The sequence below is a fragment of the Sus scrofa genome, chromosome 15 (genome assembly GCF_054392235.1).
Source record: "Sus scrofa isolate SSC_HxYL_T2T_F1_AM1 chromosome 15, Sscrofa_HxYL_maternal_Yorkshire_Landrace_v2.0, whole genome shotgun sequence".
NCBI lineage: Eukaryota > Metazoa > Chordata > Mammalia > Artiodactyla > Suidae > Sus > Sus scrofa.
The window spans coordinates 66,320,060-66,334,461 of record NC_139397.1 but is presented as its reverse complement, the minus strand read 5'-3'; the positions used below and the strand labels follow the sequence as shown (position 1 = coordinate 66,334,461).

The 14,402-nt window shown below is 43.0% G+C and overlaps 1 non-coding gene across 1 annotated transcript; it reads left to right on the top strand.

Moving 5' to 3' along the window:
* The first annotated feature begins 87 nt into the window (after nt 1-87).
* Nucleotides 88-191, top strand: LOC146395882 (small nucleolar RNA U13). The gene has a single exon (XR_014830642.1). It is a non-coding gene; the product is annotated as a small nucleolar RNA U13 (small nucleolar RNA).
* Nucleotides 192-14,402: the final 14,211 nt, after the last annotated feature.

Sequence of the window (14,402 nt, the reverse complement as noted above, 5' to 3'; positions counted from 1 at the left end):
GGTAGGAAAAATATGCACCATGTCTGTCACCCTTTCTGTAAAGTCAGTGGGCCATATTCGGGGCTCCTTACCAGAGCGTTGTCATAGATCCTTTTGTAGTTCATAAGCATGATGATTGGGTGTTCACGCGCCTGCGTGATATGTGCCTCCCTCAAACCTTGTTACGACATCGGCACATTACCCGTCTGACGTGAACTTGGAGGATCTTTACTTTTTTATTTCTTTTTTTATTGCAATGCAGAGCTGGTTTTGACATTTAATTGATCTTCATTGTTTGTAGTTATTTTGCTGTGCTTTCGCGGTTCTGACGTCAATTTTTAACCCCCGTTGGGCTGTTTTTGGAACTGATGTTTTCATGCCTGGAATTCCTGTCTTGAGAAAGAGTCCGCTGTTGAGCAAAGAGTTGGCGACTGATCACTGAAGGGGATTCGGTAAAAATTTTAGTGGTCTGAGCGTCGTGGTATGGTTCCCGGCCACAGGTGGATGCAGACACGGACGTCTGAAGCTGTGTCCCGGCTGTTCCTTAAGTGGGATCGCGAGCTCGAAGCTGCTCCTTGCCGGTTCCAAGGGAAAAAGAACTAGAGGAACCACGGTTCTGGAAGACTAACCCCTTTCCTAGCCCTTTACCTGCCACGCCCGCAACGCATCGCTTAGTCCCTGTCCCTGCGGGTTCCCTGACGGTGAATCTTGGACATTTGACCTTGGGTTCCCCAGGGGCGAGTCACGGCGCCTGACCATCCCTGGGAGTTTGCCGATGACCTCATACAGCTTCCATCCTGTCGTAGGAGCCCGGGGAAGCACACTTTGTGCCAAGGAGTGAGCCGGGGGCACAGAGAGATGAGTGGCGGACAAGGCGTGGGGGGCTTGGGGTGGGGGGAAGCTGTATCCGCCGCTTCTCAAACAAGGACCCTGGGCGGGAGACCCTGAGCCGCTGCTCAAACTTACGCTGCCCCGTAGGGCTGCTTAGTTTTCGCCGTGCATCTATCAGGTTGCCTCTGGACTTTGGGATTCCTCTGGCTTCCGAGCCCCCGGGCGTCCAGAGAAGGACCTAACAGGGTTTTCCCATCTAGGTGTATGTGATATGGGGGTGGGTGTGTGTGTGTAGGAAGAGAGGTGTGAGGGGGTGGTGCTTAAAGTGAAGGGAGGCTGCAGGGCTTGGTCTCGCCTTGGATAGCGCACCGCTTGCAACTACTCTGCGTATCCTACCTTTGCTTCGTTTCTCATTCCAACCTACACCCCGCCACCGCCCTCGCTCGTTCTATGACTTAAGGCAAAAGTTACTTAAACTCTCTGTCCCTTAATTTTTATCAGAAGTAAAATAAAATGTGGGTAATAAGAGTCCTTCCTTCTTAGAATTGTTATGAGAAATAAAGAAGTTAAATATACGTAAATTGCTTAGAACAATTTCTGGTCACTGGTAAATTCTGTACAGGTGTTAATTTTATTATTAACCCACAGCTTCTGTATTAACTTAACATTTCCTCTTTTCCGGGGAGTTTTATGGTTAGGACCTTTCCTCTCTACCTCTTTCACTTGGCCTTCCTTCCTTTCTCTGACCAATTGGTGGCACTCATGATTTTCTAAGCAATTTCAAACAGCGACTAAAAACTCTCCCCAAGGGGCATCTCGCCTATGGAGATCTCCCATATATTACACCCAAGATCTCCCATATATCTCTCATATATTGCACAACTATGGGAGCAAGATGCCAATCCCAGACAGTTACTGTGTTCCTCCCTTGTGGGACTGACTGCCCTGTTCCACGTGTCTCCCCTGCTAAGCCCATGCAAGATGTCACTCCCTTATGAGGAAAGTACTTGTATTGGAAGGGTTCACCCCCTTTACACTCTGAGTTTCCTGAGACCAGAGACCATGCCTTTATCCCCAGTGCCTGGCACAGTTTAGTCATGCGATAAATGGTTGTTGAACCCACATGTCCATCCACAGAGAACTGGCTGAATAAACCACGGTAGAGCCACACAATGCAGTTCTGTGCATCTACACAAAGGAATGAAGACCATCTCTGTAGAGGCCATGGAACCCTAGGATATATTAAGCGAAAAAAGCTTGCCTCCCTCCTAAGAAGGATGGGTGCATTTACTTACATTTTATTTATTTTTTTTCTTCTGTGCCTGTGGTGTCTGGAAGTTCCTGGGCAAGGGATTTGAACCTGTGCCACAGCAGTGACACAAGCTGCTGCAGTGACAATGCTAGGTCCTTAATCTATTGTGCCATAAGGGAACTCCATTTCCTTGCATTTTAAATAAGCAGCAATGGAAGTATAAATTACAAACTAATAAAAAGTGTTATGTATAAGAAAAGAAGAAGGAAAAAATGGGTATGGAAGCTAGACTTCTTTTCATATACTCTGTGTTATAGTTTTGACTTTAGTATCATCTAAGTATTTTACATAATTATTTTAAAGACTTCCCACTGTAGTGCAGTGGGTTAGGGTGTAGGTTGCAGCTGCAGCTCAGATTTGATCCATGGCCAGAGAACTTCTGTATGCCACTGGTGTAAACAACATATAAATAGAAACCAAGGTCTTCAGTGAAAGATAAAGAGATACAAGTATCAAATCAACGAAGTTGGGAGTTCCCATTGTGGCTCAGTGGAGATGAATCTGACTAGTATCCATGAGGACTCGGGTTGGATCCCTGGCCTCACTCAGTGAGTTAAGGATCTGGTATTGTGGTGAGCTGTGATGTAGGTTGAAGACACTGCTCAGATCTGGAGTTGCTGTGACTGTGGTATAGGCCAGAGGCTGCAGCTCTGATTTGACCTCTAGCCTGGGAAACTCCATTTGCTGAGGGTAAGGCCCTAAACACACACACACACACACACACAATCAATCAATGAAGTTATATGTAGATTCTTCTTTTTTTTTTTTTTTTTGGTGGTACCTGAGGCATGTACAAATTCCCAGGCCAGGGATTGAACTGGCACCACAGCAGTGAGCCAATTCACAGCAGTGACAAGTCTGGATCCTTAACCATTGAGCCATCAGGAAACTCCAGGTGTAAATTCTATCATCCAAAATTTGAATTGGCAATGGTAGGATGAATTCACAATTTTTCTCTTTCTACAAAATATATCCTAGCAGTGTCTACTGAAAAGGCCAAGAATCAAGGATAATCCAGACTATGAACAGCCCTAGTGTTCAAATTCATAATCTAAATGCCATTGCCACTGAGGAACCAGAATTCCTTTAGGAAGTGACTAATTTTATTTATTTTTAAAGCATCTTTTTTCTTTCTGTCTTTAGTGCGACACCCTTGGCACATGGAGATTCCCAGGCTAGAGGCTGAATTGGAGCTGCAACTTCCAGCCTACACCAGAGCCACAGCAACCCTGGATCTGGGCTGTGTCTGTGACCTACACCACAGCTCACGGCAACGCCAGATCCTTAACCTACTGAGCAAGGCCAGGGATCGAACCTGTGTCCTCATGGATACTTCTCAGATTCGTTTCTGCTGAGCTAAGATTGGAACTCTGGAAGTGACTAATTTTAGAACTGAGGTAAGGATTGAGTAAGATGAGCCCATGGCATTTAATTGTAACAGAAAGTAAAGTAGCTATCAAATACTACTGAGGTTATGTCAAGAAAAACCCCAATGATGAAGAGGCACCCTTGGCCAAAGAAGGAAAAATTTGGGCTTAAAAAATAATGACTAGTTGGAGTTCCTGTCGCAGCTCAGTGGTAATAAACCTGACTGGTATCTGTTAAGATACAGGTTCAATCCCTGGCCTCACTCAGTGGACTGGGGATCTGGCATTGCCATGAGCTGTGGTGCAGGTGGCAGACGTGGCTCAGATCCTATTTTGCCAGCAGCTGCAACTCCAATTCGACCCCAAGCCTAGGAACTTCCATATGCTACAGGTGGCGGCTCTAAAAAGACTGAGAAAAAAAAAAAAAGACTCATGAATTGAAACATATCAAATATATATAAACCCATGAATTCAAAGTGATACTAAAAAAGAAAAAAAAAATCCCTCTCATTTACACTTGGATCACCTGAGGAACCAACTCTTTATTTTGAAGTTTGGTAAAGGAAAAAAATCAAGCATTTATTCTGCTCTATGTTTCAGGGTACCTGAATAGTTTGTAAGGGCAATAAATGCCACAGAACTAGTAGCTTTAGAAAGATACTGTTCACAAGTCCTAATGAAACGCTGGGGTCAGCCAACAGTCATCTATGGCTATTAGAATTATGAAGTGGAAGGGAAACTTATAATAGCTGAATCAAGCTAACAAAACCTGAACCCACTGATTTATCTTAACATCAATAAAAGTGAGACAACAGATACCATGTGCCTCTTGATGCAATGCAACAGGAAATACACACTATCTATGAAATAATCTTACACAAAAATTGGCCCTAAATTTAATCAAACTTTTAGATCTAACTACTAAATGGCAAGAAATATGAAGAACAGAAACAGTTTAAGACACCAAGACAGGAGTTCCCGTCCTGGCACAGTGGAAATGAATCCAGCTAGGAACGATGAGGTTGCTGGTTCGATCCCTGGCCTCGCTCAGTGGGTTAAGGATCTGGTGAGCTGTGGTGTAGGTGGCAGACGAGGCTCGGACCTGGCATTGCTGTGGCTGTGGCACAGGCCATCGGCAACAGCTCCGATTAGATGCCTAGCCTGGGAATCTTCATATGCTGCGGGTGTGGCCCTAAAAAGATAAAAGACAAAAAAAAAAAAAGAAAAAAAGAGAAAAAGAAAAAAAAAAGAAAAGACACCAAGACAATATGGTCAGCTAAGCTAAGAATATGAAAATTCCACAAATTACCTGGTTTCTTCAATAAATAACAAGCATGAAAGAAAGGAAGAATTGAAAGTGTTTTTATTTCTTGTCAGTTCTCAGGACTTTTTTTTTTTTTTTTCCACAGCAGCCAAATCCAGTCCATATCTGTGAGCTATGATGCAGCTCATGGTAATGCTGGATCTTTAACCCACTGTTCGGGTCAGGGATTGAACCTGCATCCTCACGAATACCAGTCGGGTTTGTTCCGGCTGAACCACAGCGGAAACTCCCTGAATTATATACTTTAAAGTGTTGAATCTTGTGGAATGTGAATTAAATCTCAGTTAAAAAAACTAATTTAAAAAGTATTGAGAATTTCAAAGAGCTTTTCTTTTTGTTAGATATTTCAATAGATATATTTTTCTATGTTAGAAATTAAAACTGACAAGTTTATTTTTCATTTTTTGGCCACACTCACGGCATGCAGAAGTTCCCAGGCCAGGGATCAAACCCAGGCCACAGCAGTGACCCAAGCTGCCCCAGTGACAAGGCCAGATCCTTCAGCTCTGCCACAGGAAAACTCCAAAAGTGACAAATTTTTAAAATATCCATTGAATTTTTTTAAATCTAGCAAGAGTAAATCAATTGCATGCTAACTAAAAACTTATTTTTTTTAAAATAATTACATTTTCTAAGAAAAAACAAAAAGAGAGATGAGTGGCATTATTTTACATTTTTGTAAATAGATTCGAAAAAATTTGCCACTGTCAGATCTGGTTTAGTAGGAGACAGCTGGGTCCTCAGATCTGCTGCTGCATTCAGTCTGTGTGGGAAAACCCCACCGTATACTCAGGAAAGAATGAGAATAAAAAAGACAAACAATATGTTAATATTATTATAAGAATAGTTTTGACCTGGCAGATCTTCTGAATAGGGTCTTGGAAACCTCTCAGAGGTCACCAGATCCTACTTTGTACTAGAAATTCCCACGAGTATTAACAATTGATATCATATGATATCTGGAATTCACTTTTGAATACTCCGTAGAGAGGGGTGATGGGAAGGAGTGATCAATAAATGAGTGAAAAAAGATTATCAACCTGTTGATAATGTTGAATCTGGGTCATGGCTGTTCTTGTTTTGTTTTGTTTTTATGGCCACACCTGCAGCCTATGGAGGTTCACAGGCTGGGGGTTGAATCAGAGCTGCAGCTGCTGGTCTATGCCACAGCCACAACATCACCAGATCTGAACTGCACCTGCAAGTACAATGCAGCCTGTGGCAACTCCAGATCCTTAACCCACTGAGCAAGGCAAGGGATCAAACCTGAATCCTGATGGAGACCACATTGTCTTCTTAACCTGCTGAACCACAATGGGAACTCCTGTGACTGTTCTTATATATATTACTCTTTATGTTGGAATGTATGTCTGATATTTTCCACAATAAAATTTTATTGTTCCTGTTCTTATTTTTTAATCAGTGCTGGTTTGATTGAGCAACAAAGACCTTATGGTAGTTGGTAAGAGAGAAAACCAAGTGAGAGATGGGGTATACAAAGATGCAGTGCTGAATTCAATGGAGATCCTTCCTTCAATAGGTTTTTATCTGCTGGGGGACCCAGTGATAGGTAGGTATGAGGCAAAGCTATAATGAAAACTTTTGAGAAAATGGCACCTTTAAGGGCCACCAGACACTCTGCTCAGGACCTTAGGTCCATTGTTTCCTTCTCACAGGAGATTGGTGTCATTATCTCCATCCTGCAGATGAGGAAACTGAAGCTCTGGGATGTTGAGTAACTTGCCCATGATCTCACAGCAGAAAGTGGTAAAGCTTCGATTAAAGCTGGGTGCATTTGACTCCTGAGTCTTTGCTCTCCCCAGCTCTCCCCTTCCTTTGTAGAGCCTCCAGATACACAATCCTAGACTGTCACTCTCATTGTGTACTTCATGAATGCACCCCCTGTCCAGCCAACAGAGGCCTGGGAAGTGACCTGGGAAGCCCATAGTCTTTAGAAAAAAACTAATAATAATGTCAACTGGATTGGTCTTTTTTTTTGCTTTATTTTAGGGCTGCACCCATATGGAAATTCCCAGGCTAGGGTGTACAGCTGCCAGATTACACCACAGCCACAGCAACACCAGATCGTTAACCCACTAAGCAAGGCCAGGGATCGAACCCATGTCCTTATGGGTACTAGTCAGGTTCATTTCCACTGAGCCACAATGGGCACTCCCTAGATTGGTTTTTACTCTGCACTTATCCCCTCATTTAATCCATACAACTTAAATTCATGGAGTAGGTATTTTATCCAAGGGTGCCCTCCTCTCTTTGGCACTTTTTCCTCGTCCAGCTTTTGAAAAGAATCTGGCAACATCCCTTAAAGGATTAAGTGAATTCAGTGGCAGCTGTACTCTTGAGACATGTACCCTTTATCTGCTACAAATAACTATATGTAAGGATATGGGTTCAAGACCACGAGAATGAACAAGCAGGTTCCTTGTGTGACTCTTCATAAGGTAAAAATCAAAAAAAAAAAAAAAATCATAGGCTCATCAACAGCACATCCCCACTGGGGAATCATCCAGCCATTTAATGAAAGAACCAGAGGCCCAGAAGGGATTTCCACAAGGTGTGGTTCAATGGTAAATGTAAGATGCAAAAGATGCTATGATCTCCCAGTTATAGGACAATGCTTTTCTTTTTCTTCTACTGTTTATTTTATGGGCACACCCATGGCATATGGAAGTTCTCAGGCCAGGGACTGAATCTAAGCCACAGCTGTAACCTACGCCACAGCTGTGGCAATGCTGGATCCTTTAATCCGCTGCTCCAGGCTGGGGATTGAACCTGCACCACTGCAAGTACCCAAGCTGCTGAAGTCAGATTCTTAGCCTACTGTACCATGGAGGGAACTCATATAAGACTGTGCTTTAAAAATAAATGCCAGAAATTCTCTTGTGGTGCAGAGGGTTAAGTATCTATTGTGGTTCAGGAATGCTCTCCCCCCCCAAAAAAAATGAATGCCAGGGAATTAATTCCTTGTTGGTCTAGAGGTTAGGATTCAGTGCTTGCACCCCTAGGGCCTAGGTTCAATCCCTGGTCTGGGAACTGAGATCCCACATCAATCTACAGCATACCTCAGCCAAAAACAAACAAATAAACCTGCCTGTCTATGTAGATACATATGTAGGTGTAGGTGTAAGAATACTTGAATAAGGGAGTTCCGTTGTGGCTCATTAGTTTAAGAACCCAACTAGTATTCATGAGGATGTATGTTTGATCCCTGACCTTGTTCAGTGGGTCAAGGGTTTGATGTTGCGGTGAGCTGTGGTGTAGGTCACAGATGCAGCTCAGATCCCGCATTGCTGTAGCTGTGGCTGTCAGCTGTAGTTCAATTCGACCCCTAGCCTGGGACATTCCCTATGCCTCAGGTGCAGCCCTGGAAAAAAAAAAAAGAAAAAAAGCAATACTTGAATAAGGAGAATATGTGGGAGGAAACATCCTAGGTTCTAGCACAAATGCCCTTGGGTGCTGAAAGAAGATAGGAAGGTGGAGGAGCTTAGCAAAACCAAACTGAAAGTAAATGGAAAGAAAAGATGACTATGTATTTTTACAAAGCATATATATGTGATTATATTTACGTAAAATTATGTATGAACGTGGTTATGTATAGAGAGATTAAATTCTTAAATCTTTCTTTTAAGGAGAACTGGAAGAATGCAGTAAATTCCAGAGGTTTTGTGGCTAAACATTTAGCAACACCTTTCAGCTAATGATTGATGATTTAGGGTGAAAAACTCTTCATAAGGAAAAGCCAAAGTGAGAGAAAGTAAAAAAGAAGTGTTTGATCTCTTTCATTTAACTAGGAGTGAAAACTGATGTGATTACAGCTTGACTGTATTGCAGCTACATCTTTCAAGGTTTCTATGGTCTAAACATGGTTAATCATAGGACTCTGAAATACACTGTAAAATAATTACTGCTTGCAGCAAAGCTACCTTTTTGAGTATAGGCCAAATAGAAAAATGATAGTACAGTATTTACAAGCCTTGAATACCTGTGGAGAGTGAGGCAAAGACCATGTCCTTTTGCATATGATACGAGACCATATATATACATATATTTTTTTTTTTTTTTTTTTTTTGGCTGTGTCTGTGGCATGTGGAAGTTCCCAGGCCAGGGATGGAACCCAGAGGCTATACAATTTTCAGCATTGATTGTGACTATAACTCATGAACTAAAGAATATACTAATTAGGAGCTCCCACTGTGGTGCAATGGATTGGCTGTGTTTTGGGAGAGCTGGGAGAATGCTGGGATGCAAGTTCAATCCCCAGCCCGCCTGGCACAGTGGGTTAAGGATCCGGCCTTGCCACAGCTGTGGCTTAGGTTGCAACTATGGCTCCGATCCAATCCCTGTCCCGGGAAATCCACATGTGTGCCACAGGGTGGCCACAAAAGAAGAAAAAAAAAAAAAGGATATACTAATTATGTTGAAGGTTTACATGTTCATAAAGTTTATAAAACAAGCACCAAATGACTCTTATCTGAAATTTTTTGAAAGATTATAGAGCGCTATAAAATATATATAAAATGTAACTAATACATGTCTTGAATTCCTCAACTTTCCTTTGCCGATACTATCACCATCTCAGGCCAAGTCTACCTCCCCTGAAATAATCTAATATCCTTCCAAATGGCCTCTTGCTTCCATTCTTGTCCTTCATCTCATCTCCATTGAACAACTAACTCAAATAAGGTGACTTCTCTTCTTTTTTTTTTTTTTTTTTTTTTTTTGTCTTTTTGCCATTTCTTGGGCCACAACTGCGGCATATGGAGGTTCCCGGGCTAGGGGTCAAATCGGAGCTGCAGCTGCCAGCCTACGCCAGAGCCATAGCAACTCAGGATCCTAGCCGTGTCTGCGACCTACACCACAGCTCACGGCAAGGCAACGCCGGAACCTTGACCCACTGAGCAAGGGCAGGGATCGAACCCTCAACCTCATGGTTCCTAGTCAGATACGTTAACCACTGCGCCACGACGGGGACCCCCTTTTTTTTTTTTTTGACTTCTCTTCTTAAATCCCCATTATCATAAATTGAAGTTCCTCACCACAGCCATACATGATCTGACCCCCGTGTCCCTTCAACCTTGCTTTGTACTATTTTCCTGCCTCTCACGAAGCTCTAACCACATGGGATTTGTTCTCCAACTATCCAAGCTCAATTTTGCCTCGAAGTTCTCACATATGCTCTTCTGTCCAGCCTTTCCCCAACTCTTGTCAATCTTCTGAGCTCAGCCTCAGTGCCTCTACTGGTCTTGCTTAAAGGCCTCTCCTGTAGTCACCTCCATACCCTGCTCTCGGTTTAACTTAGGAAGGCACTGCACACTTTTCTATGGCTGGCATGTGTAGAAGTTTGTTTAGTCTCTATTTTTCTTATTATACCACAAATGACTTAGGAGTAGAGACCCTCTTGGATTTTGTACTTTGGCACAGGACACAGTGGCTGGCACATAGGAGGCACTCAATTACTCTGTGCTGGCTGTTGAATAAATAGGAAAAAATTGAAATATGTACTTTTCAATAGTTGACTTTAAGTATAGTTATTACTTTATGGCTCAGTGGGTTAAGAACCCGACATACGGTTTGTGAGGACGCAGGTTCAATCCCTGGCCTTGCTCAGTGGGTTAGGGATCCAGCACTGCTACAAGCTGCAGCATAGGTTGAAGATGCAGCTCAGATCCAGCATTGCTGTGGCTGTGGTGTAGGCCGGCACCTCCAGTTCGATCCCCTAGCCTGGGAACTTCCACATGCCGTAGGTGTGGCAGTTAGGGAAAAAAAGGAGAAAAAAAAAATTCCATATCAGACTTCTCCACAAATGGCATGTTCAATGGCTATCAGCTAGGCCCAGTGAAATAAAGCAAATCCTTTTTTATGCAACATGAATGCAGCACCTGTGATAAAGTGCATGCTCACCAAAGAGTGATGCATTAATTGGGATGACTGGAGGAAATACGCAAGCTTTCTTGTTTCTTCTGGACCTATCATTTAGTCCCCTTATTGGGGATCTTGACTTTAGAAACTAAAATAGCTTATATTTGAAAATGACTTTGAGCCTTTATTCTGCATTCTTTTATGTATGCTTCTTAACCACACTTGGAGGCAGTTACTATGATCTCCATTTCACAGAGGAGAAAAGCAAGGCTTAGAGAGACTAAGGAACAAGGCCAGGGCCTCCCAGCTAATTAGAGGCAGAGCTGGGTTTAAAACCCATTCTTTGGATTCCAGTGCTGGCTTTGTTTATTCCTCTATATGAATTAACCTCATAATGAGGAGCAGAAGGGAGAGACCCCTTGTTTCCTAAAACATAGCCTCAGTTCATTGCTGACTCTTGCCAGTGAACTTTTTGTTTCTCAAATACAGAACCTTCACCCCTTTGAAAACTAATAATGATGAACAAAAACCGTGCATTCAAAACGACTCTTTCTTGATCTGTGCTTGCTTCGTGCATTTTTTTTTGCAAACTAGACTTTAAAGAAATTCTTTCTAATTTATTTTATTCTATAGCCATGGCTCACTTTAAGAAAAACTGATTTTACATGAAGATTTCAGTGTTTCAAAGTATATAAGTTAAAAAGTGAAAAAGCCCTTAGATCTTATTTTAAAGACTTTTTTAAGTCATTAAAAACTCAAACAGAATTCCTTTCAATAATGAAATCCGCCTGGCACACTTAAGGCAATTATTCCATTCAGTGTGCCCAATCGCCAGAACACACAAAGCAAACCTATAATGCACTGCCTGTTTCTCAATATGAATGTATGAGTTTTTAATCTTATAAACCTGTAATGAATTTGCTGGGGTACTCTCTTGGCTCTGTCCTCAGCATATAATAAAGCAGGAGTCTGCTTCTTTGCATCATAATTAAATTGAAGACATTACATCCTAACCACAAAGAAATGCAGATTTCCCCCTCCTCGGCAGTCTCCCTTTCAAAAAGTTTGCTTAAAGTGGTGCTTAAAAGATAATTCTAGCTTGCTAAATTTAGGGTGTGGAAAAAGTCCAAAATGAGAATATTCCATGGGTAATTGTGGAAGAAATGTTAATATGTTCAGGAGGGCAAGGATGTCTTACACTCTTGATGCTTTTCTCTCTTTTTGCCTTGACATCTGGCACATAATTTAGCAAGGTTAAATATTACCCAAAGCACCAAAGGATGCTTTACCACCAGGATCACATTTTACTTTTGTGTGTTTGTTTGTTTTTTTAGGGCTGCACCTGAGGCATATGGAAGTTCCCAAGCTAGGGGTTGAGTCAGAGCCTATGCCACAGCCACAGCAATACCAGATCCGAGCCACATCTGCAACCCACACCACAGCTCACGGCAACGCCAGATCCCCGAAACACTCACTGAGCAAAGCCAGGGATTGAACTTGCATCCTCATGGATACCAGTCAGACTTGTTTCCACTGCACCACAAGGGGAACTCCTTAAATATAAAGTGATTTCATACCTGAGTTATTTTTCAAACAAGCCTCAACTCAAAATGTATGCATGAGTGATCAGAAGGGACTTATCTTCTTCATATCTGAGGCAGATTTCTGGTTATACTCAGTTCACTTGTTTTTAAAACATTAGATGTACAATTTATATATATATGTCACTGAGTTGCTATCCATCGTGCCTCCAGATCCATTTCCCTTCCTGAAACAAACCTGGTTTTTCCTTCTTTGGGGGTTGGATTTTTTGTCCTCTCTCACATTGCATCGTATCCTTAATGCATCAGCATCACCATGGATCCCATTCCTGTCTTTGAGGATATCAGCCACCTTCTTGAGACTTAACGCACACATATATTAAATACAGTGAAATTCAGAGCTGGTCCCTGGGTGGCTTACGCAATCACTTGGGTGTAACCCCTTTGTAACTGACCTATCTTTTCAATCATTCATGACAATGATGGCCCAGCGGGAGGTTCTGCAGTGGCTTTGGAGTTCTCTCAGAGAATAGGCTAGGATGAAGGAAAAGAGTGGCAAAGAAAGGAAGAGGGAGAAAAAAAAGAATTAGAGAAGAGAGAGGATGGATAAGAAAAATGTGCTTAGTGAGTTCCCCACAGTGGAGCAGCAGGTTAAGGATCTGGCATTATCATTGTAGTATCTTGGGTTGATCCCTAGCTTAGGACCTTTCCCATGCTTCGGGCATGGCCAAAAAAAAGGAAAGTAAAGAAAAATGTGCTGAGGGAGTTCCCTGGTGGAGCATCAGGTTAAGGATCCGGCGTTGTCACTGCACTGATCTCTGGCTCAGGACCTTCCACTTGCTGCGGGCATTCCCCCAAAAAGAGAAAGAAAAGAAAAGAAAAGAAAAGAGGAAAGAAGAGAAAAGAAAAGAGAAAAGAAAAGAAAAAAAAGAAAAGAAAAGAAAGGAAAAAAGCCTGTGACAGGTGAAAGACTGTGAGGAATACTCCAAAGCCATCAAAAATAACTTCCCGGGCCCCCTGGTGTTGGTGCTGTTAGTTTCCCTTTTGTAGAGGAAAGGCCCTAGGTTGGAGCTCAGACTGTCACATGGAGGCAGGATCAAAGGCCATGCCAAAGCACAAAGGTGACATTGGTGATGTCCTCCGCATCTGTGGAGGCTGCCAGTTTATCAGGAAGGGAACTACATGCGTATGCTTTTTAAAATAGGATCACTAGGAATCCAACGCTGTTGCTGGCATGGGGCATGGGAAACAGCTTGACTCTTTTCCCATGAATGGCTTTGTTGTACCAGCTTGCATGACTGGTCATCAGTTTGTCCTGCTTGTCTCTCATTTGGCCACCTCTGTCCCTCTGAATCTGTGTGCCTGGCTTTAACAAAAGAGTACCCTGTGAGTGATACAGTCAGGGGTATTCAAGAGGTTATTCTAATGCCCACAGGGACGGAGAGGGTGGTAGAATGGAAGGCAGAGGTGGGGTTAGGCTAATGGGGAAAACATGGCACAACTGGGGAGGCATAAAAGGCCCAAGTGAGGAGTTTGAGCTGTGGCAAAGTGGGATCAGCGGCATCTCTCCAGAGCCAGGACACAGATTCAATCCTTCATCTGGCACAATGGGTTAAAGGAGCCACAGCTGTAGCGTAGGTCGAAACTATGGCTCGTATCTGATCCCTGGCTTTGTCAATGGTGGATACACATAGGATTTCTTTAAAAGTCATCCATTGCAGAATTAAAAAAAGAAAAGTCCATGCTCTTGGATAGTGGCAAGCACATCACTTGACAGTCACCTGGGGTTTCTCTCCTCCACAAGGCAACAGCCCAGGAGCTAAAAGCAGCTGCTCCTTTGAGTGTCAGGTGCCCAGCTGCACCCGGGTCTGCCCAGCCATGAGCACCAACTGTACCAACAGCTTCTGTGGTGTAACTGCAGGGTTGGGGGGCACCACACCTCTCCTGTTGGCCTGGTTCCTCTGAGTGCACGGGCATCATCCACTACAGATGCTCAATGGATGCTCCTCCTGGGCACAGTACCCAAAGTTCATTGACTGGGATGACCATTGGTCCTGCCCTATTCCACAGAGCAGGGGGCAATCACAGCCCAGCTGCTCCGTGCTTATGAGAGCTATGAAATTTGTTCCCAACCCTCTCAATCCATTTTGCAAATGCATGATGGACTCACC